At 47.9% G+C, this 22477-nt stretch overlaps 1 protein-coding gene and 1 long non-coding RNA gene across 5 annotated transcripts in view; one reads left to right on the forward strand and one right to left on the reverse strand.

The window, feature by feature from the left end:
- BCL11A (BAF chromatin remodeling complex subunit BCL11A) overlaps positions 1 to 22477 on the reverse strand; it is a 72711-nt gene that overhangs the window by 33852 nt on the left and 16382 nt on the right. The window lies entirely within an intron of this gene.
- On the forward strand, positions 2424 to 8772 carry LOC113997078. Its single transcript, XR_003543990.2, has 3 exons — positions 2424 to 4456; positions 4545 to 4680; positions 5039 to 8772. It is a non-coding gene; the product is annotated as an uncharacterized LOC113997078 (long non-coding RNA).

Here is a 22477-nt window from a genome sequence, read left to right on the forward strand (position 1 = left end):
TTTTTACCTTTGAAACCAGACTAGCTCAGCTCTCCAGATCCTAAAAGGGAGCTGCAAAAAGCCCAGCCCCACACCTGCTAGAAATGCCACAACTTTGGCATTTTGCTTGGAAACGGGTGCACACAAAAGCCAACAGTGTAAGCAAAACCAAACAGCGCCAGAGAAGTTTCTCCAGTCCTCTCCCAACCAAGTCTGCTATTCTTGGGCACCGTCAAACTGAAGGAATCTTCCCTCTCCCTCTCCTGACAATACGTTATTTGTACATGTTTACGCTGAGGATTAAATCCCCATCCGGGCTGGAGAGCGTGGTTCATTCACAGCTTCTGCTCCTCAGCGGTGCTTCCTCCGAGCTGCCTTTCCAGGGCTGTTTTGCAGCTCCCTGGACGGAGAAGGCGGCCCACGGCCAGAACCTGCGGGTACAATCCGGTACAGCAGCTGGCAAGCCTGGGAAATCACTTAGTTCATGACTGCAAGGACTTGGTTTCAGCCGGACAAACATTTTCTCCGCGTTGACCAACGCACGACTCTCTGTACGACTCTGCCCTCCTGCAAAGCGTCAGCTCTCTCCTTATCTCTCCATCAGGACTCACAGGGGCCGTTTTTCCTACCCCAGGGCACTGGATGAGGCCAAGCAGACGCCCAACCAGGTAACTCCCTGAGAGCTCCCACTACGGGAAGGGGAACCCAGAGAGGTTCACACTACCAGCCAGGACAGTGCCCAAAACCCCAAGCGACTGCACGCACTGTTCTCCTGGTGAAATACCCAATTTCTCCCTCAAAAACGCTCAGTGGAGTTTCATTTCCCCGCCAGCAGGCTTGAATAACATTTTAAATGCCAAGATTTATATGCAGACACTTATAAATGTGTTCCATTATAGCCTCTGCAAAACTACATTTCAACCTAAACATTCAATTAATGTAATTAAATTGCTACCTGGTGGTATTATCTAATTTCACTTCGGATCTGTGCTATTGAAAAGCATGTGTCTTTTAGCACTCCGACTGGCAAGACATGTGATAAACAGACCTATAAACATGTTGGCTCAACCGAGCTGTTTAAAAATAAATTAGCAAACTATAAAAATAAACAGTAACATACATATGTACTCAATTATGAACTAACTCTAATTTTTGTTCTGAAATACTGTCTTTGACCTTAGTCATAAACAAGCACTATTAAAAAAACATAATATCTCAACAGACAGAAGGGCAGGGATTAAACGCTCGTCGCGCGCGGCGGAATGCAAAATAAGGGATGAAAAGAAAGAAGAAAAGAAAGAAAAAGGGGGGTGGAAAAAAGCTCACCCTTTATTAAATGCAGCAACCTATACCCACCGCAAGCATTTATGCTGATTAGAGCTGTTTGGATTCAAGACAAAAAACTTAAAGCCTACAGAAGTGCCTATGGTTAAAAACTTTGTAAGGTTCAGGGGGAGGAAAATATCGTTTTAGCTTGTGTGGGAGGGAGGGCAGTGTGGGTCCCACAGAGCCACCCGTGGCCTTTGGCTGTCCAGGTGCAAACCCTGCTACTGTCTTGCAAGAATTCAGCGAGCCTCAAGAACATGTGGCAGAAAGGTAGGAACCACCACACCAGAGCAGAGGGGGAAAAACAAACAAACAAACAGATGTTTTTGAAGACTGTAGAGGAGCGTCCAGACCACGTTTTTGCCATTAATTCAGCGCTCCCGTAAGAAAAGAACGAGGCATCATGCTATGACTGTCAGCACTGTTCTGTTTTCTCTGGGAAGAAAGGCAGGAAAGGAGGAAGGATGAAATGCTGATGCACAAAAGGCACATTTTGCACCCAGGGATATTTTCAAGGCTTTCAGGCTACACAGCAGGCACCAACGTCCCTCCCTGTGCCCACACGTGCACCCATGTGTAAAACCTCACGAGAGACCCAAAATCAACAGCAAAAGCAGTTAAGCAACTGCTAAGCTCAATCGTGGAGAATCAGCCTAAGACACCGTCGGGCTGTCTCCCCAAAAACACTTATATAAATAAACAATAGGAGGCAACTCGTGTTCATCAACACATGGGCACAAAAACCAGGCAGAGAGAGGCGGGTGGAAGAAAGGCTTTGCCCCAGGCCAGCTCCTCGCCAGCAGGGAGTCACGTAGACTCAGCCCCGCAGTCAGTAACGAGGCAGGGTCTGACATTTCCACGAACAAGAAGGGCTGCCAGTTGCTGAGACACAAACAAAACACTCACAAGGCGTGTTTTTTCAAGGGATGCGACAGGAAGGGCCCACAGGAGATGGTGACAGCAGGCACCTTTTTTTTAATCTTTGTTTTCCCAAGGACCTCCTCAGCAGCAGGAAGCAGGATGCCAGAGAGCTCCATGCACTGGTGGAAACACCAACTGGATGGTAAAGGAGGGTGGAAATGGACTGCCAGGGCTGTGCCAGGTCTCAGGAAGACCACACAGCTTAAGAAGTGTGGGAGTCACTTCCAGCCACCAGAGCTGGCACACGCTGCTGCTTGGTGGGGAGCAGCAATGGCCTCTCCTCTACAGTCCTCAATGCTCAACAAATCCAAAAGGATTCCCCTTAATTTCTGGAGCAAATATTTGCCGGTTCCTAAACCCCTTTGGTTTTTTCCTATTTTTTCTTTTTTTTTTTGTTTTTATTCTGCAAATAAATGTCTGCCATTCCCTCAAGCAACTGCTGGACGCTGCTGCTCAGGAATGACCATCAATGATCAGCCAAATATCAACCAGCAGAGCAGCAGTGCAACCCAGAGCTGCTGTCAGTGTGGTGATTTTACATCTCATACACCTGGACACACCAGCCCCTTCCTGGATGTTACAGTCATGTCTCAGTCCACACCACAGCTATCCCCTCACTCTTCTTTCAGAGTTAGGTCTCTCTCACACATTATAAGAGCAAAACAAGAATAATAACAGGTCCTGTCTGGACTATCCGCTCCCTTCTGCTTTCTCTGGCAAAAGCCTTGTACTTGAAGCCATGTCCCAAAGCACCTCCCCAGCCCAGAGTGCACCCTGACCAAGAAGATACAACAATTAAAAACTGCAATTAAAGCAACACTCCAGTTTGAAAATGAACACCATTTTCTGCCCATCCTCCCTGCTCTGTTACCAATAAAACACTTACAGACACTATTCATGCAGACATAAAGTGCTAATGGCTACCTGTTAACGTGTTTCATCATGCCAACATTTTTGCTCTGATTTTGACAGTTCCCTTTTTGTTATTTTAAGCTAAGGGAGCACTAATCTGGGTTGGAACTGAAGGCTGCAAGAATTACAATCTACAGCAACTGCACAACTAATGACACCATTTCCTTCCACTCTGCACCATTTCATGGACAGTTTTCTTGCAGCCAAGCTCCTTTCCAGACTATAAGGAGTTGGAAGTGCAGGAGCATAGAAGTAGGGTGGGAAGATTGTAAGATGTTGCTAAGAAATCCCATGAATTCTTGGCCTGGCCCTGTGTGTTTGGGGGCCAATGGGGGGGAAGAGAGCAATGTGAACACCAAAATCAAACATACCGGGAAAGTCACTTTAAATGGCTTAAGGAGAAAAAAAATTAAGTGGCCGTTCTTATATGACTTCAGGGATGTGTCTTCAGGGCTAGAACAACTGCTGGTGCAAATTGGCCATGTGATTTACACCTCAAGGGCTGCCCTAGGTTTGACTACAGGTGGTTCACCAGCTCTTCTGGATGTGGAAAGAACAAAACTCCCTGGGTATCACCTCAGCAGTCGCTGACTCCCGCTGGACATTTGGACAGGTACCTAATGCCTGGTGTCCTCCACACTCAAAAATGTGCTGGGCATGTCTCTGCGTGCCCCACATGAGCACACACTGAGAATACACCTACTGACATCCACGGTGTTACAGCAGGTGAAAATCTGCTTGTGTGGAAGAAGAGCCTGGTCCTCTGTGATTACCAACAGCACGGGTCAGAGCCATGATCTGATTTTCCACAGAGCAGGAGAAGAGCAGAAGCTCTCTGGTCTCCAGAGCAGTTGCAGCCCTGCAGAGATACCCAGCGGCTTTGAGCATACACAGAGGGATAATTCCTTTCCCCAGCTTTGCAATTGTTTGTTAGAGCAAATTAAGATTGCTAACAAGTCTTACTGGAGCCCATTGCAAGGAGGTTAAGAAACACGACTTATCTGATGCAATCAGCAATGTAATGCAACCTCCCAAGCCCCAGTTCAGGCAAAATATATGCAAGTAACCAAAAGGGATGGGCATAACCTTGAGGGAAGAGTTGGGGATGCTCCAATCCAACCTGCAGTGCCAGAGAGGAAAGACAAGAGAGCACAGCATGGAACAGAGAATTCCCTGCCTGCTTTGTGTCTTTTGCTGCTTCCAAGGACTCCCACTCTGTTCAGGCCAGAAAGAGGACACCGGTTTGGAAGGATCTCTGGTCTGACTCAACATGGGTAGTTTTTAATTTTTTATGAAAGAGACTGCTCTGCAGTACAAGGTGAGGAAGACCTTTATTTGTTGGGCTGAAAGGTAAACATGGTTGAAAGGTAAACATTCACCTCCTAAGCCTTCTCGTTTGATTGCAGCATCACAACAGGTTGAGGCTGCCTCATCTGCAGACCCCTTACGCTCCGGGGATCCTGACCATGATGCTCCCAGGACCCTGACCATGATGCTCCCAGGATCCTGACCATGATGCTCCCAGGATCCTGATCATGACAGGTGAGCGTGGGTTCCCATGGGAGTCCTTTGCCAGAGGGTGTTTACTTACAGCGAGTCCCGGTGTGGAGCACCAAGCCTTGCTGTGCCCACCTGGCAAGAGGGATGGGAGGACTGTATGCCCACACGGGGAAGTTTCCACCACAAACCCAGTCGGGAGGCTTGAAAGGCGGGAGAGCAGATAGTATTTTCGAGGGAGTATGAGATAAGAGGAGGTGGAGTTTCCCCGATAAAGAGGATTTCCCTGCTCAAATATCAAAGGATTCACACTAAGAAAAGGGGGGAGAAGGGGAATTACATCAGTCTGAGGCACACTTTCTCTTTTAAACTCTGACCTTCTATTGTCTGTCTTCTTGACTAGGATTTAAAAGCCCTTTGTTGGGCTGTGTTACATGGTGTGATCTAGAAAGCCGTCACAGCCGAGGCACCGTGGGCTTTCGGCTGCGCCGACGCTCGGGCTCCCCCCTTGCCTACACTGGACTTTGAGAAGGCGTTGAGCCAGCTCAGATAAGTCAGCACTTTCTATCAACACCCCTTCCAAGCCAAGCTGCACATTGCGACGCCTCTTCCAGCACGGGCTGGTGGAGCTGGGCTTCACCCTGGCACAGCTCCCAGACAAAAGGTGGGCTGCTCCACCATGCTGCTCCAGCATGCTGGCCCACTCTCAGCTCCCCCCAGGTCCTCTCCTGGCAGCGTCCTTCCCATCCCAAACACAAACAAATGGGTGAGGAGCAGGTGACAGAAGCGTAACAGATGCCTAAAATGGTTTAGAGTGATCTACGAGCATCTTTTGGTTGTAATGTTCCATTAATGTGACATTTATGTGGGGTAATATAATACCGCTCACTTAGGAGCACCTACACCAGCCAGTCAGGTTTCTGTGTGCACAAAGGATGATGGGGATAACTGGGAGGGTTCTCGCATGGCCAGAGACCCTACAGATGGAGTTACAGGGGACAGGAGGCACCACTGCTCAAAAGGGACATGCTGGGTCTCTCCCTGAGGGAATGGAGGACAGAGCAATGTCTCAGGAGGCAGAACGAGAGAGCCACAAATGGGGAAAAAACCTGGCTTGAACCTATGGAGCTGAACAGTCCCTCTCTGCAGAATGGGAAACACAATATCTAAGGAAGGTCTGCCCCAGTCCAAAGGCACAGCCTTGCTGTCATCTCCATGCATCCATCTGATTTCACAGCATGCAGTGTTACACTCTGTAGCTAAATCCACCTCTAATGTCACACGGGCCTTATAAGGGCTCCTGTTTTGTTACCCTGATTTATAAACACCACTGCAGTGGGCTGGAGAAGGGATGGCCTCGCAACCGCAAGCCTTCGTTATCCCCCACAAATGACTTGTTTGCAGCTCTTGAACTGCCTAATTTATTTTGCCCCTATGTTTTGGCCATCCATCTAGTCTTTTCCTAATGGTGCTCCGAACGCTGACACTTTGGGAAACGTCTAAAATGCTGTAACCCTTACATGGCCCCGCAGAGGTGAAAGGACCAAGGGCAACCGCTGAATCTTCCCAGAACAACAGAGGGATCATCCATCTCCTCTTCCCTCCTCCCCGCCCACCACTCCACCCCAGGCACTGTTCTCATCTCAATGTGCTTGAGCAAAGCACAAAACCAGGCGAGATGTGGCCACCTCAGCACCTCTGGATGTCGAAGGCCACAGACTGTACCCGGTGACCTGGAAGGTGTCCCCCTCTCCAGACATTTGCTCCTACAGCTCTGCCTCTAAGAAAAACCATCAGAGAAAAAAATCACAAGGTCGGTTGAGTTTGGGCTGTGGCAATGCCATTTGGAGAAGAAGGGGGAAAATCAATAGGTACAGTCTGCATTTCAGGCAAATGGGGAAGGAATTTAAATCAAAATCGAGTCTGATCAAAAACTCAAGTCAACAGAAAGAGTTCCACGGATTTGGCACCAGGTTTCATCATTTAGGTGCTCACTGAGTAAAAAATGAACAATCAGCACTTTGGAATAAATGCAACAAGTATCACAGGGTGTTGTCACCAGCCTTTTGTGGGACACCCACGAATCCAGAAGAGGCATCTAGTGTCACAGGGAAAATGCTGAGGACACAGAAAGTGTCACCGAAGGACAGGCAGAACAAACACAGAACAAACTCCTACCAACAGATTAAATTCACGTCGCGGTATTTTACCCGCATTTTGCACTAGTCAGATACCTTGAAATATGTGCACGCAACCAGAGCCACGACACCAGACCTTTAAAGACCTGAGAGCCGCAGATTAAAAACATGTTGGAACGCTTACCGTGTCCAGTGCCAAAAATGTGTCTCTAACCTGTAGGAAGAAATGGGTGTGGAGCCGCTCACAGAACGATCGCTGCACTCACACGGCAGGGTACAACGTCCCCCTCTTTGTTTCTCCCTTGTGAGAAAAAACAGCGACTAAAATATGACCGAGGAGCTGCCTCAGCTCCCCAAATTTTTTGAGAAGTACACAGACTCGGACGGGAAAACGAGGTGGGAATTAGAGAAATCCCACGTAATTCACAAAGACTAAAGCCACTTTGCCACGGACCAACATGAACCACTGATCTCAGCGCTCAGTTGGTGCTTGCTGCTTCTTTTTGGGGACTTCAGTCAGCTCCTGCATGGCACTGAAGCGCTGTGAGTAGATACAAAAACATACACAAAGCCTAAAAGTATTTCATTGGAATTGAAGCTCAATTTACAGCTCCCGAGACTCAAGGGTGTGTTTGAACAGCTCTTTGTTGCAGGGTTTTGTCAAGGTATGTTCTGACTTGTCCCCTGCCTGGTTGTGCAGTAATTCTTGATACTGATAGTCAATTACTTTGTTCACGTCACTCAAACACAGGCTTTTTTTCCCCCTTTCTTTCTCTCTCTCTCTCGGCACGGCTAATCCGGGAAAGACAACACAGAGCTAAACCACTGCTGCCAAAGGCATGAACTCCTGGCCAGTTGGGGTGGTGCTGCCCTCCAGCCCTGCCAGCACAGGTAGCAAAGTGACCTCCGGAGCAAAGAGCCCTCCTTATCTCTCTTAAAATACCAGTGGGCCCAGGCTCTGAAACTTCCTTCCCAACGGGATAAGCACTTACCCAGGTAATCTCATTACAGCCATTGTTCTCTGAAGGTTAATAAATACTTACCATGATGAGTAAAGGCTCCGCAATCTGACCCCAAAAGCAGCAGAAGTGATTGCTTAGGGCCAAATTTTCACTCTTATTATGCTGAACACCATATTCCTCTGCGAGCAGAGCAGCGTTAGCACCAAAATAAATGTGACTGCTTGCAAATAAGGTGTTGGCCCCACTTCTGGCCTCAAGTTTTTATGTTGCCATCACTGTGAGAGCTCTGAAAATTAGCAGATGCTGCCAGTTCTTAATAAATACATGACTAAATTATTCTGAAACAACAGAAAAAACAAACTATGGAAAGAATAAAATTCAAGGAGACGCCTTTCTCTCCAATTTCAACATGCGGAAGAAAATAATTACAGGTTTTTGTTAATTTAAGGAAACACTTTTTCTCCCATCAGACATGAGGTGTGAATTATGCAAAAAAAGATTTGAACTTGACAGGGTTTACATACTGCAGCCCCAACAACTAATTTAAATTTGAGAGTTACAGAATGAAAAACCAGGTTTCCAAGAGCTTCTTAGAAAGAGCAGCAGCCACCACCTTCCACAAAGCCAGGCCAACATACATCAAGGTGGAGAGCAGCACAATCAGCACTCTATAAAATCCTGCTCCTAACTCCCAGACTCCCAAAATACAATGGACGAGGAGGGCTTTCCATACAAACAACATACATTTCAAAGCAACAGCACCAGGGGTCAGTGGGGATGATTAAAACACATTATCCACTTATTGCAAAACATCTACTGGCAAAAGGTGCCCAGAAATCCATATGAAACCTCCATCTTGCCACAACACTAAACAAAACTCTAAATAAGATGAGCAGATAACTATTTTTCAATGGAGGCTGTCAAGCTGTTGCACAGTCATTAATAATTTAAACTTCACCCCCTTCATAGGAGCTCCATTTCCTAATTTGTGTAGGACATAAACCAGATTTTCCATTTGATTTCCCAACAGAAAATTCAGAGGGAAAAACTGCACTGAAATAAAATAAAAGATGTTTAGATTTTGGTTTGGTGGCCAAAAGTTTTCTAATTTCTTTTTTTTTTTTTTTTTGGACAAAGCTGTACCTAAACTCATCCAATCACACTTTCCAGCAAATATATTACCCGCCCAAAAAAGGTTCTCATTTTTCAGATGAACGCACCACCACGTGCTGAAATTGAGACAGAAACCTCCCCCTGCAACTAAACAAATACCTCGCCAAGCTGAATTATTTGTGACTCTCCCCAAGGTCCCCCAGGGAATGAGGAGAAAGTGCCAGGACCAAAACTTGGCCGGACTCGCTGCGTGTCCCTGCGGGCTGCTCGAGGAGGTCTCCAACTTGCCAAGAGCTGCAAGGGGCAATCAGCCTCCCACGCCAAGGCTGCGTCACCGCCCCGTCCCTTCTCCCACCACTGTCCCCACCTCATTCGGAAAGGTGGCAAATTTAACATCATAACTAAGTCTCATATCGACCAAACCCAAAAGCGAGGCTGGGCAGAGAAACCCAAGAGGTGTTTCTGCTTTGCCCTTGGCTCTGGAGCCTCCAAGCCCACACAGCACCTGTGCATGCTCCCCCTGAAATGCACCCTGTACCCAAAACCACAGCTGCAGGGAACTCTCCCACGCCAGGAGGCAAATAAATGGGAAGAACAGTGATGAACAGGGTGCAGGACTGAAAGGAAAGCAGGACGGCCTGCCAGAGCTGCACACCAGTCGGTGCCAGGTTATGCAGGAAAAATGGCATTTCTTATGCCAGTCATTGACCCCAGAGCCATAAGAAAAGACACCAATAAATTCAAGAGACCCAGACGTCACCTTTTGTAACATCTGCTAGTTCCACCCAGGCTGACTCAACACGTGTGGAGTGGCTGCTCCCCCCATCTTTGGGCCAACCTTGCCCCCCTGCCCCACAAATCCCACCGCCTCAGGTTTTGGGGACAATGCCTCATTTCAGGAGGGCAAAGCACCAGCTGCCCCGGAACAGTGTCGTCCTAGTGAAGAGAAAAATAATCTCTTGACACAAACAACCTTGCTGACTCCTGCCCTTCTCTTCTCGAGGAAGGTTATTGAGGAAGCAGCTTTGGAGCAGGGCCAGCTGTGTCTTGATCTTGCGAGGTGTCTTTGATCCCTATCAATCTAACTTTAAAGACAGAGGTGATATTAGATCCGATGTCTAAGAATGACCTTCAAGCAGCAGTTGAAGACCTCAGGGAAAGGTCTTCAACCAGATTTTTCCACCCATAGCTGGCTCAGAAGAACTCTGTCTCCAACACCGACCTTGTTTTTGAACTCCTTTGCCCCCCATCTCCACTTGGGATGACCATCCCTCGTGCCACTCACCGGCAGTGACATTTGGTAATTAAGTCAGTTGCATCTCTGCCAAAATTCTGGGCCTAGCCTTGACCTGGTCTGCTTTTAGGGCAGAATAAACTTGTGGAGAACCATCTTGCAGGCCTGCTGCTTTTCAGCCAAACATGAGTAAGACAAAAACATGCCCAGCAGCAAAAAGAATGGATTGCACCAACAGACTCATCAATAAGTAAATAATATTTATCACGGGCTCTGCACTAGAGCGTTTGGACAGACACAAAGATAAGCACCAGTTTGGTGCCTGCGCTTGCCAGCTGGTCACATCCAAATGCTCTCCATCTCAACACACTTTGGCTGGTAGGGACACGGCCCCCCCACTGAGCTGGGGATGCAGGTGCTCACGCTCCAAGGGATGGTGCTTTAGGTACCTGCTACCCAAAGGATCGGCTGCACGTCGAGACCCTCCAAGCCCAAGGCGCCGGGGCAAGACCAGCCAGTGCTCTCCACATTCTCCAGTGCCAGATTACATTTCCACGGCAGCTGCTCCTTTTGTCTACACCCAGCAAAAGCCAAACCAGCCTAAAACTTAATTTAATCTGCCGTAAACCCAAGTGTCAAGCACTTAGATGGCAGCTAAAAGCGCCACTCTCAGATAACCGAGTGACACCGGCTAATAATAGCCTGCGCATTAGGGGAGAGGGAGCGGACATTTTGTGTAACCAAAGAGGAACCTGTGCCTGGGAACAGCCCGGGGTGCCCGGTCTCAGCCCCGCCAGCAGCACACTCCACTGTGCACCCGAGCCCACCCGGCCTCTCCCGTGATTAGCTGCACTAATACCACCAGTGACCTCTCTTTCAAGCTCGGAGGCTACAATAGTCCTGGCTTTTGTTAGCGGGGAGAACAAAATGCCACCTTTTACAGCTCTGCAATCATAGCTGCTTCCCTTTTCATCTCCCAGGGGCACAGCACCAGACCCTGCTCACCGGGGAGGCGGGTTAACCCTTGCCAGGCAGCCGGGCCACACTGAGGAGGGAGGGGTGGCAGGGTCCACACGCTCTGCTTCTCCCACATCTCTTCATTTGCACGGAAAACACCAAAGAAGCCCTTTCTGGTGGAGGATGCACGTGTGCAAGAGGGCTCTTCTATGCCAGATGTTGCCGTAGGCAGTAAGTACCTGGTGGCCACTTCAAGCCACGGTGGTGCATCAGTAGGTCACCAAAATCCATGCTGAGCTCTCCCACCTCACCCTGTCCTTGGGAACTACCCTAACGAGTAAAACACACCCACCAACCAGGCACTGGTTTAACTTAGGTGACCTTCTTTTGTCCAATCTTAAGAGCAGTTCAGAAGCAAAGGAGACCACGTTTTCCAGAGCAGCGCTTCCCAAAGCTGCCAGGGGCTTAGCAACTCTCCCAGCAGAAACACCAAAGCCATGTCTCACAGAAGGGATGTGGCACAAGGTGCTGGTGTGTCCGTGGATTTGGGTTTGCATGCAAAGTTCTTCCCAAAAGAGGGGGATGGATGCTCAGAGGTGCTCGCTGGAGCAACGCTTGCTCAGGACCTGGAAAAGACCAGCCCTCATCCACTTTGGGATTCCTGAGGGAGCAGGGCACCTCATCCACCCCCGCCATGCCTCCCTCTCTCCTTCTTCCCAACAAGGGCTACAAGGAGCAGGGGGAGCTTTCTCCTGGGGCGTGCAAGGGTCTTGGATGCACAGCTGACTGCACGTGTCAGTTATGCTCCAAATGGGTTGTCACAGGTCAAGGTTCTGCAGGCAGCAAGAGCAAATGCTATTTTTAGACGGGATAAGGTCACGGTGCTTTTAGAGACAGTGAGGTCTACAATAAAACCTATTGATCAGTCTCTGGAACTAGCGCTCCGGAGAGACGCCTAAATTGAAACAAAAATTGCCTGGCCGTTTTCTCTATAGACTCGGTGGGTAAAAGCTTGTTGGACCCTTTCAGGAGATAAAATAAGTAAGAAGAACCCGCGTACAGACCACAGTTGTCCATTTAGGCGGATGCATAGAAGGGGAAAAAAGGGAAAGTGAGACCTATGGGAGAGACCAGTGAGAAGCTTCAAGGATATGTCTGTCGTGGTGACAAGCCAGACACCTCAAGGGTAAAGGCCATCCTTGCCATGCCCTGACTCCCACCTCTGCAGCCCACCTGCTCCAGGTGTAAAGGCACTTTACACCTGGCAAAGGCACAGCAAACTTGATTTTTAAGAGAATTAATGCTTTACTTGAATCTTGGAGGGTAAGGGTGCCTCTGAAGACATTCATCACTGAGGTCCCTGACAGCACACACGCATACACCACCCCTGGAAGTGTTCAAGGCCAGGCTGGATGGGGCTTTGAGCAACCTGGTCTAGTGGAAGATAATCCTGCCAAAGGCAGGGGATTGGAACCAGAGTTTTAAGGTCCCTTCCAACCCAAACCACTCTATGAGTCTATGATTCTATTTGGCTGTTTGTGCTTTGGTGATGAAGACTACCCAGCTGACACTTGGAAGCCCAAGGATGAAAATCAGAACCAACCTTTCAGCCAGGTAAATTATGTCACTGGGTGGTTCACTTGCAATTGGTTTTCACAGCAAATTCCAAGTGTTTATCCAGGTCACATAAGAGCTTTAACCAAAAATACCAAAGCACTGGACTATCACACCTCCAAGCTCAGTCACAGACCTAAAGCTTTAAGCCCACTACAGGCACGTAAATACCCCTCCAACACAAGAAGCTCTTGATTGTGTTGGAGACCTGGGACCACAGGGACAAGTGTGAAACAGTGGAGTATCTTCATCTGTCATCTGCCCCACTCCCACAGCCTGGCTCACAAACAAAACATGCCACAGTAAACATAATCCATACATCACACCCTGACACCAGTGACCCCATTAGCGAGCCCAGCCTGTCCCACCCCCCCAGACATCAGCAATATAACGACCGATGCATTGGGAGGGTATAATAATAATAATAATTGACAAATACTACTAAGCTGTGGAAAGCTACTAGTGGATGGTGGCATACATAGTTTTTACTTTTTACTCCAGACAATAACAACATGAGCAGAGAGACACACTCAGCTGCTCAGGTGAGAGCAGATCGTGTGGGAATTACAGCACTCACAAGCCTGCGGCGTGGCTTGCTCACCATTCCACTGCCAGGTTAGGCTGCAGTTTAAGTTTCTGCATAAAAGATATGACAGGACGCAAAATCTCAAGCAGAGTTATCTGTACAGCGACTGCTGCAGAGGAATCACAATAAAAACCACGTTTCACAGAGGAATCACAATAAAAACCTTGTTTCAAAGCAGTACAGTAATTGTGATTCAGGGAAAAAAAAGGAAAAAAAAAAACAAAAGAGAGGCTGATCTTTCCAAAAAATATACTGCCGCTAAAAAAGCCGAGGTAATTATTCTTCTATTTTGGAAATCAGGCTTGGGTTTTGTTTGGTTTCTTTATATAAAGGTCCTTAAGCTCCTACCAACACTTTTATGATTTTCTTCCTAGTGCCCTGTGACTCTAGGACAAAGTTTGAGATAAAACGATTATAATAAATAAGGACAAAGTTACTCGGGAATTAAGGACACTGCTGCAGCCCCTCATCTTCTTAACTGATTAAATGAATGGAGCTTTAGTGGAATATATGTCTGAGAAAATTCAAAGCTAATTTCTGTTTATAATTACTGATAGCACACAAGCATGCCTTCCAGAAAGCCTCCTCTATCACCCAGAAAGCAGATGCAAATATGAGCATAAAGAGGGAGTGCAATGAAGCCTGTGGCAATGCTCACATTAACTGCCGTGAAGTCAGACTTTTACCCCGTATATGTACATGGCTACACACACACACGCATTCCTCTGGTGATTTTTGACAGGCATCACTGGTATTCTAGCTCAACTCGACGCCTGCCACCTTCTCCCAAGTTTTTCCTAGACTTCAGTGGCTGGTAGATGAGGCTCTCCGTTAATCTGAACATAAATAACCCTAACGGGGTTTATTTACACCGCTGTGCCTACCAAGTGACTCTCCTGGCTGCAGGGGAACCACTTGGGATTTACCCCCAGGGTAACTTGGAGCAGGATCTGCCCAGCAGACACTTTCCTCCACACCTGTCCCTGCCCTCAGGTTTTGCATGAGCACAGAAGCAGGCAGAGGACTTCAAGCATCTCCTACTGCTGCGTCCAAGAGGAGCTTTTGTAACCTGCTCAGCTGCTGTTGGGCACAAAACCAAAAAGTTGGGGAGGCTGGCATGGCAAAAAGCTGCTCCCTCATTTTTTTTTACTGCAATATGCATCTGGCTCTGTGGGGCTTCCAGTACAAGGGGGCTTCAGGAGCAGCATCTCCACGAGACAGAAGCCAGGGACATGATGTTCTGCTCCCTGAAGCCACCTTCATCCCTCTCACAGGAGGGCACAAGGCGCTGAAAGAACTAGCAATTTCCACAACGGGCAGGGGGAGGAGGGAAATAAACCCCTAAACTTTTAATTTTTGTCTTTTCCATTTATTTTTGAATTAGCATTCAGCGTCTGACGCTGTGACATGGATAGCTAAAAATGTGTGTGCGGATATGTCATCCATGAACAAAGTGGCTCATGTTTGTTCTTTATTATTTAGGAAATGCACATTAATTACTGCAGATTTTCTCCTATACATCTACAGTATCTCAGACAGAATTGCTGAGAAGGTCTGCAGAATAAAAATGTATGGGGTAATTAAATGGATATTTATAATTAGAACTTAATAATTTGCATCAGGGACAAATGAGCTCTGATTTCAATCTGTAGTGCATTTAGATTAGCCTGAAGATAGTGTAATTTGATGTTTTACAGTCCTCCTCTCAGATTATGAAACAATACAGTGTCTTTAAAGCGGCCGTGTTTGTGTCAGGAGCGTGTTAAGAAGAAGCCGCAATGAAAATGTTTGACAACGTGAAAGCAGCCATAAATTACACGACAACTGTGTAAAAGTCGTGATGAAACAAATAAAGAGCTGACCTATAATGCATCTGATTCAGCGCCGCGCCCGGACCACTCGGCTCATCCCGGCGCGGCGAGCGCATCCTTCCGCGCGGCTACTTAGCACCGGGAAAACTGTAAATTATCACTAGTCAACCACATTGATTTTTAGTCGACGTTTCAATCAGTTTGAAGTAGAAATACTACCCGGCTGCCCCGGCAGCCTCTCAGCCAAGCCGGCTGTTCGGCCGGAGCCTCTCCGCTCGCAGCTCCGTTACAGCCCCATTGTTCCCACTGTACAATATTTATCGCGGGCTCTCCAGACACAGGTACTTGACCCCAAGGTCACCGCCTTGTCTCCTGGAAGTACAACCTACCTTTGTTCCCAGCACCGTTTACCCCAAATGCAGGGAGCCCCTGCAAAGCCCGCTGCCCCTCCTCACCCCAAACATGCACAGATGAGTCTCCCCGCGGGGACGTGGCGTCGCACGTGCGCCCCCAGACCAAGAGTCTGCACCTCCACGGGGCGAGGCGGCCAAAGAAAGCGAGGGGGACTCCTTACCAAAGAAAGGTCTTGGTAAAGAGCAGGTCAGTTTGGAGATGAGACCACACCTTTGCTTCTCTTCCCAGCTTTGCCCAGCCACCAGCAGGGAAGAAGGGCAGCGTGGCTGGGATGGCACCGGGCTCTCGTCCCCGCTCTGCTGCAGCTCTCCTGCCCTACCTGGGGTGGGTCACCCCACCTGTGCCCTGCTGTCCAACAGGGGTTGCCTATCTCACCTCAGGACTGCCAGGGTGTACAGGGTATATTCATTAACATCTCCAAGGCACTCAGGTCCTCAGTAATGGATGCTGTAAACACCTCGATCAGCAGATAAGAGGGAGTCCTGTGCAGGCATTACACACGTGCGCAGGCAAACGTCTGGGAAAAAAATTCCGGGGTGCCAAGTCGCTGGCAATCGAACCAGTTACAGTTTGACACGCAACATGGAGAGCAAGGGAAGAGAACCAGCTTCAGGAGGAAGATTTTCGGACCCAGAGCCCTGGCACCCGGCCCTCGTGGAGCTGTATCCCACGGCCTCTTCCCAGCCTTTGTACTTTCCTCCCACAGAGCAGAGCTCAGTGCGCTGCACATCACCAGCTTCTAGCTAAGGATGCAAAGGAGAAGGAGAGGAGACAAGGCTGGGATTTTCAAACCGTGGCATGTGACATTTCCAGCCTCCTCAAAAGCGAGGACCCGCAGACCTGGATGCCCCACGTGGAGCGAGGTGGCCAGGCAAAGCTTTCACCAGAGGCCATTCCTAAGCTTGCTCCCTTTCCAGGAGGGACAGAGCCTCAAGTGCCAAGCAAACCTCATCATTCCCAGCAAGGCATGATGCTGGAAATGCACCGAAGGGACACAGGACAGGCAGCTGACCCCACCTGTTCCGACCTACCCTCAACACCTCTGCAAATGCTGCCCTTTGCAGCGGAGGGAGCCTGTGTTTTCCCAGCTATGCCCTTTCCGTGCATTTTGAAATCCACCGCCCGTCAGCGTGATGGGAAACAAGGCATCGAGATCCTCCTTTGAGGAGTCTCTTGTTTGACCAGAGTACACATTATTCAAATCAGCCACAGTGAAACGCAGTTAAGCTGCTGTTTGTTCCAGCACGATGAGACCGGCCTGTTAAAAAGCAAAAATGTCAGGATGTTACAGGCTCAGCCTCCTGCCAAGACTGGTAAGTAGCTGAACAACTGTCAGAAACAGCATAATCAGAAACAACAACAACAACAACAAAAAACCCCTAAAACGCCGTGAATTCAGACTGTGTTGCCGAGTCACGGGCACGCTGGGGCCACCTACACTCCCAGCCAGGTTCCCTTGGAAAGCTCGGATCCGGTGACCTCCCAGGCAGCATCCCTGCAGCCTCATTTACTACCTCCCTACTACATCCACCTCTTGCAAAGCAAGGAACTTTAAGTAAGAGAAAGGGTAACCCAGGAAAGATCTCAGATTTTGCCTCCATCCTCACAACAGCTTTACAAGAAAGCACCTCGATGTCACGCACAGCCCAGCAACGCTCTGTGACAGTCGTGCAAAGGCTGGAAGTGCAGCCACCTTCACACCAAGCACGGGTCTGCACTAGGGGATCAATTTGATGTGGTTTCTAATAAGGTCATTTAAATGGGTGGGAGCCAACATGTAAAGGTGCTGTCCTTCACAGTCTGTCCCCGGGGTTCGCCCTCCCCAGCCAGGCAGGCATTGCCTTACAGATGCTTTTCACCCCCCAGTTTAACTCCTCTATCTCTGAAATCTCCCAGACACACGCACGCCCCTCCTGCTCTCACACTCTCCAGTTTAGTTTGCCTCTCAGAACACCAACCCCCTTTTTTTTTTTTTTGTCCTGGGCCCTCAGGTTACTGGCACGGCAACAACTCTTTTTTCCCCAACAGCGAGCCAGGAAAGATGATAGAACCTGCGTGCGTGGCCAAGGGACTGGTCTCAACTGGTTCAGAGGGAAAAAATGGAGCTGTGTCTTTTTCCCCCCCTCTCTCCCTCTTCTTGCCCTTAGCCAAAAGACCTGGGAGCATTTGATGTACAGTCAGCAGGTATTAAAAAAAAAAAGAAAATTATTGAAAAGGCTGGCCGGCTCTGGGGCTGTGACACTCTCTCATCAAACTCTGGACTTCAGCCAAGTTCATCTGTTAATGGAGAGCCACAGCCAGGGCCTCCCCCGCCACCACCCCCCTCTCCCTCCTCTACCTCTTCCTCCCTCCTAAAAAACTAGACATCGATTATGTCTGTGCTTTTCCCTTTCTATTCAAGATAAACAAAGTGCTTCAAGTTCAGGGCACACCCTGGGACCCTTGACAAAGCAATCTATCATCCTGTCTGCTAAACCAGTCTGGCCACACCACCGCCGAGGAGACTAATGCTTCCAGTGTACAATTTTCCCTTTGTGCTGCTGCCCTATTACTAGTAACCTCTTTTCTTCCCTACCTTCCCAGGAGCAGATGTGCTTGACCACTTTGCCTAAGCCCCTCCTGGCAAAGGCATTTTTTGCTGAAAGCAACCTCAAGAAAAAAAAAAAAAAAAAAAAAAAAAAAAAAAAGAGCCGAGCCCCTGCCTGCCCCCTCCTCTCCCTGACTCCATCCCCGTGTCCACCAAAGAAATCCAGCACCGAGCGTGATTTTTCCTTCCCCACTGAAGATTTCTTCTTAAGGAGTGAGTTCGGGGTTTAAATCATATCCACTAATTCATTCTGACTTGCAATTAAATGCAAATACACTTTTATAGCCAGCATGGAGTGTATTAATTTTAACAGCAAATGACAAAATAAGAATACAGTCCCTCCAATACCAATAATGAATCGCACTATAAATCACGTTAGTGGTCACATTCATTAAAGCTTGTAAAGCGCTTGGAGATCCGCGGGCGCAACGTGCCATCAACCTACGAGGTAGCATCAGCTCACCTGGACCCCACTGCTGTCACCCAGGTACCCCAGCCAGGGGGCACAGCCAGCCCCCTCCCACAGGGAACACCCCACCAAGTGCAGGGGACCCAAATCCACGCCCTGTCCCCCCTCCCATCAGTGCCACAGGAAGGCTGGTGCTTCCCAGGCGAGATTCGCAGCCCAGTGTTGAGGTTGGGTCTCACAGCAAGGCCAAAGCGTCTGGGCAACACGATTTAGGTTAAGGGAAGGGTGCTCTAAAAAACAGGGCAGTTACAGAAATTAATAGGAAACCACAAATCACCACTTAAGGGCACTTATTAACGGCTAGCCTGGCCTTTTCTTAATGCTCCCGGCAGCTCTTACCCCTTTCCCCAGGTCCACACAGCACTCCATTTGCTTGCCAGCACTAAGATCCTCTGCACTGTTTATTAGCCAACATGGGGGAAAGTGAGGTTTTTCTGGCTCCTTTGTTTTGTTAGGACAGCTGTGTGCCATTCCCACCCCCTCCCACCCATCCTCTCCTAAAGAAATAATTAAATCCAATTAGGACCAGAAAGTAATTTACATTTTGGTTCTGTGTAAGATGGGGAGGTGGGGGAAGGAGAAAAAAAAAAATCCCATAAAACACATTGCGATGAAATTTCATTTCTTTGCTACTTATTTGTCTGCTTCTGCTTTTGAGGAAAGCTCAGGCTGCACTTTCTCTCTTTTAGAGGTTGTACAGTTTGTTGCACGGACCGAGAGGGAGAAGAGGAAGGTGGAAGAGAGAAAACTTGTTCCCCTTCCCTGCTCTGTGAACAAGACAGTTCTGCTGGGCAGCCCATCCTGCTCCTGCTCCTCCCCTCGCCCTGCCGGGGGCTCCTCTGCCGCAGTTTACTGATTTACAGAACCTTGGTATGTGAATGGCAAAAATTCCTTGGCATAAGTATATGTTTGCTGATCACATTTCAGATCATGTGTTGTTCATTATTATGACTTGCTCAGAAACAGTTTTGCTACAGTTATGTGGGTTTGCCTTGGATATTTTTTCCTCTTTTAGTACATTGAAAACATCATGGGGGGGGGGGGGAAGTGAATGAGAAAATGTTTTTGTGTCTATGTTACCTCAAACGGCTATTTTAAAAAAATTACGGAAAGGAATACACAATATTCCAGGACTGGGAAGCAAGGGGGGAAAGGAAATGAGATTAACAAATCATTTCTTAAAGACCAATGTGATGTCAAATTTTGAAGTGGAATATTTTCCTTTGGATGTGGATGGAATTATATGTGGATTTGGTATTTATACACTTCTGAACTCTCTAAAAATACATCCGGCCCAACCGATGCCTTGAATTTAATCTGGTGCATTATTTAAGCAGCCAGAATAGAAGCTCTTTTTGCCAGGCAAGGCACCAATGTCAGGACCTTCTGCACTGCAGGGCAGCAAGTCCAGGACACACTGATTTCTAAAAATACTCCCCCTTGCCTTCTGCAGAAAACTTTTTTCTGAGTTCACATTCTGGCAATTAGAAAAGCAAGTAAGTCACCGCTCAAGAAAAAAATAAAGTTTCCCAACACCAGTGTTTCGCTTTCACCTGCGTTGTAAAACTCCAGCTAATCACAGAGAGTTTGCTCTGAACTTCTCCAGCGATCCACCTCCATTTCTGCTCGTGGGAGATGGGACACGTGGGTTTTCCCTCCCCCGTGCTGGTCACCTGGGCACTCTCTCCTCTCCGCACCCGGCGCAAAACACGAACATTTACTTTTTCGTCGTTTTCATACAGTAAATTATCCATTAGATTTCATCACATCTTACTAAAGCAATTACATCAAGAAAATGATAGCGCGTGTGGAATCAATTATGCATGCACTTGGCCAGGGACCAAAGGCTATGAAGTCGGAGAGGGCAGAATCGTTCGACACACACAAATAAAAAGCCCCTGGATCTCACAGATGGACCCCATCAGTTCATCTTACTGCCGAAAAAGTTCATGCACTTAATAATTTATTTGTGTTCTGGATACTGTTTCCCAGCTGAATATTAACAACTTTGAACTGAACCACGCTTTTAGCGTGGTATGGGTGGAAGTCATGGAAGGGCAGCAGTAGGTCTCCACCGAGGTTAAAATTATACTTCTGTTCCTTCCAGAATGGTCATTTTCCCTCTCTGTTTATTTTCTTTCATTAAGCAGTTCCTTTAATCAGGGTATCAGTTTCACCCTTGCGATTCATCTTCTTACCCAGTGATAAACTCTCAAACCAAAGCTGAGCATCAATTACCAAAGACGGACAACTGAAGGGATGAGGCAAAGGCAAGAGCCCAATCCTGCAGCCAGGAGTCACGGTGCTCCCAGGACAGGGACCCACAGGCCAAGCCCCATCCAGGCAGGAGGGGTGGTGGACGGCCTCCGGCACTGGCCTGGCACGGGATGCCCGGGCAGGTTACGAGAGCTGGGCAGGCTTCCAGCCAGGCTGCTCCCAGTTTCCCCTCCCAGTTCACAAGGAAGGTTGGACAATTAATGCCTTGCCCGGGCAGGCAGGAGAAAAAGACCCTTCCTTGCGATGAGGCAACTGGAAGACTCAACTGGAAGAGGAGCAGCGCCCACAGCACAACTTGCTCCTACGAACAGGGCGCTCCCTCCCCGGCACAAGCGTCCCCCAAACGCAGAACCACCACCCCAACACCACCAGCAGCTTTGCACACACACACACAGAGCACAGGATCAGGCCCGGGGGGTGTTTGTCTTCAAGGCTGGTCATGCACAGAAGGATCCAGGCACTGCCATATCCTGCCCTGCCATCACCTCTCCCTTCTGCCCTGGCATCTCCAGATCACGGAAAAAAATTCTTCTCTATCTGTGCACGTAGAATTATTTTTTAAAGGAATGTCTCCCCCAAATGGGAACAATTTCCTTCTACACTTCCAACCAAGTGTACTTAACATTAAAAGAGAACTGATAGAACATATTTAATTACTCAAGGTTAGACTCCTAATTCCTCAATTCACTAAAGGAAACTTGGCAAGAAGATGCATCATTTTGCTGCTTTCTACTGGAGCATCTGAGGGAGAAGAGCCACTGAGGCAGCTAATACACAAAACATGATCAAAAGTGATTAACAACAGCTTCATATGCAAATTGCATTAATGAAGGAGTGCAAAGTCATCATGTAAATTAAATATGTCAAATCTCTTGGTGAACTTTCAATCTTGAGAAGAAAAAACACCGCTTTAATTTTTTTACATCATCAATTTTCCAAGATTGAAAATCTAAGAATCTTGGTGCTATAAAACAATTTTCACCTTTTTTTTCTCCTTCAGCAGCCTGACAGGCTGGCCTGATGTGTGCCGAATGCACATGTTAATAGGCCAATCAAAAATGCAAAACAATTCGCAATTACTGCAAGGACCTAATGGTCATTAGAATTTACAACTAGGTAATGAACTAAAGTCTGCCCACACCATGCATATTCATAAAGCAATTTAGCCTTTGAAGATTAAAGAAGTGCTTAAAATTCAAATGAGCTTTAGCAAATTATCAGTAAGATTCATCCAAAAAGCAAAAGGGTTTTTCTTCCTGTGATTTCCTTATTTTTTTAATGCAAAATTGTTATATCTTCCAGACGGAGCTTCAACTAAACACAGGGCTCCGAGTCAAGCCAAAGGGGCTGGAGACAAACAGAGGCAGAAAACATTGTTATGGACTTTGTTCAGAAAACTAAGCCCTTAAGAGCCAAACCTATCTCTAAACATGGTAATTTATCAAAAGCAGCACAGACTTGCTCATAGGCAGTATTGTGTGCCGCTCTCCGAGAGCAGATTAACAAGATTTCCACCACCCTCCAAAAAAGCCTTTTTCCCCTCAAGTCACATCTTCCGTGTAAACAGCAAATGTATTATAAAAACATTATTTTCATCAAAGTGCAGCAGCATTAATTTTAGGGGCTCGCTGCGTTCAAAAAGGAGGGATGAAAAGCTCTCCGCACCGGAGCGTGCCACCG

Source organism: Pipra filicauda, unplaced genomic scaffold (assembly GCF_003945595.2).
Source record: "Pipra filicauda isolate LSUMZ 115617 unplaced genomic scaffold, ASM394559v2 scaffold118_size2161507_pilon, whole genome shotgun sequence".
Taxonomy (NCBI): domain Eukaryota; kingdom Metazoa; phylum Chordata; class Aves; order Passeriformes; family Pipridae; genus Pipra; species Pipra filicauda.